This window comes from Nannospalax galili, unplaced genomic scaffold (assembly GCF_000622305.1).
Source record: "Nannospalax galili isolate Female #2095 unplaced genomic scaffold, S.galili_v1.0 scaffold997, whole genome shotgun sequence".
NCBI classification, from domain to species: Eukaryota; Metazoa; Chordata; class Mammalia; order Rodentia; family Spalacidae; genus Nannospalax; species Nannospalax galili.
This window is the reverse complement of record NW_008339947.1, coordinates 47111-49327: the sequence shown is the minus strand read 5'-3', so window position 1 is coordinate 49327 and position 2217 is coordinate 47111.

Below are 2217 nucleotides of genomic sequence, written 5' to 3'. Positions count from 1 at the left end.
AATTTATTTTTACTCTTAAGGTAGTTTGAGGATCTGTTCCTCAAGGGTCACATGGGCTTGGGAGGAGCTCCTGGCTCCTTTATTTTACCAGTTCCACCTATGTGAAGATAAGTCAGAGGCCTGCTCCATCATGGCTGGCTTCACTTGGAAGCATGGAGGAAATGATTCCTGTGTGTTCACCCTCCTCTTTGTAGACTGGACACTGGTTCAAGTCCATCTCATGGGGTCTCTTCAGCCACCTTGATCAAGAGGACTGGTGACCCACCACAATTGCAGAACATTTTGAGAGATGCTCATAGTCCCCTGGAACTAGTCAACCTAGGAGGGCAAGGAGAAAAAAACTATCCTTTATGTCCCTCTGACCAAATTATTAATAGGACTCAAAGTATGTCTGTTAAAATCCAAGAAGGTTAGTTCCACCAGTCTGGTACTTTTAATTCCTGTGTGTAATGTAGATATATCTTGGGCAAAGATCAGTTGTTCTCAAATAAACCTTACCTAGACATGTATTTCTTGATCTTCTATGTATAATTTGTCAGTAGGTTGTAGGAGTAATATAAAAAAAAACCCTCTGATTTTCAAACCTTGGTAGGCATTGCTTATCTATCACATTGTTTCACCCCTCTATCATGGTTTTCCCACTTAAGATGTCCCCATTTCTCCCCTTTCTCTCTTACTAATACCCTTCTCCTATGGTCCTACCTCTCTTGAGCTCCTTCTTTCCCTTTATCCCCTAGGTTCCTTGTATACCCTTCCCTCCCCCCTCCCCTAAACTGACCTATTTTTTATCCATATCTCCCTTATTAAGGCCTGTTTCCTACTGTTCTTCTCTTTCAGGTTATTTCTTTTCTTTTACCTTCCTGTTTCCTTTCCATTACCCTGGTTCCCGTAGTTATGTCTGGTTGCATACTTATCAGAGTCTGGTTCTAGGATCCACATATGAGGGAGAACATATGTCGATTTTTTTTCTGAGTCTGTGTTAGTTCACTTAGTATAACAGTTTCTCATTCCATCCATTTACCTGCAAATTTCATGATTTCTTCTTTCTTTACTGCTGATTAAAACTCGATCGTTTAAATGAACCACATTTTCATTATCCACTCATCAATTGAGGGACATTTAGGTTGCTTCCATCTCTTAGCTATTGTGAAAAGAGCAGCAACAAACATGGATGTACCAGTGTCTCTGCAATAGGATGAGTTCTTTGGGTATATGCCAAGGACTGGTATAACTGGGTCAAATGGTAAGTTCATTTGTAGTTTTTTAAGAGTTCTCCACAGTGCTTTCCATAGGGATTGAACCAGTTTACAGCCCCACCAGCAATGGTTGAGTATTCCCCTTTCCCCACATTCTCTCCAACATTTGGTTTCATTTGTTTTCTTGATCTTAGCCAGTCTGATTGGGGTAAGGTGAAATCTTAAAGTGGTTTTAATTTGCATTTACCTAACTTTTAGTGATGTTTAACATCTTTTAAGATGTTTCATATCCATCTTTACTTCTTCTTTTGAAAACTGTTCAGCTCCTTAGCCTATCTTTTAATTGGGTTCCTTCTTGTCTTGGTTCTCGGTTTTTTGAGTTTGTTGTATATTCTGGTTATTAAACCTCTGTTGGATGTGTCACTGGTGAAGATATTCTCCCTTTCTGTGGGTCTTCTGTTTGCTTCCTTGGTTGTCTTCTTTGATGTACAGAGCTTTTTAGTTTAATGAGGTTCCATCTGTTAATTCTTGCCCTTGTTTACTGAGCAATTGATGTCCAGCTTAGAAAATCATTTCCTAAGCCTATATCTTGTAGGTTTTTCCCAATGTTTTCTTATAATAGCTACAGAGTTTCAGACTTTACATTGAGGTCTTTGAGCCATTTGGAATTGATTTTTGTGCAGGGTCAAAGATAGGGGTTTAGTTTCATTCTTCTACAAGTGTAGATCCAGTTTTGCCAGCACCATTTGCTGAACATGCTGTCTTTCATCCAGTTAATGTTCTTGGCCCTTTTGTGGAATATCAGCTTGCTGAAATTGCATTTACTCATATTTGGGTCTTCAATTTTGTTCCATTGGTCTATGGGTCTATTTTTGAACCAGTACCATGTTGTTTTTATGACTATATCTCTGTAATACGGCTTGAAATCCTGTATATAATCCCCGAGCATTGTTCTTAGTGCTCAAGGTTGCTTTGGCTATCTGAGGTCTTTTGTGCTTCCATAGGAATCTTAGGATGATTT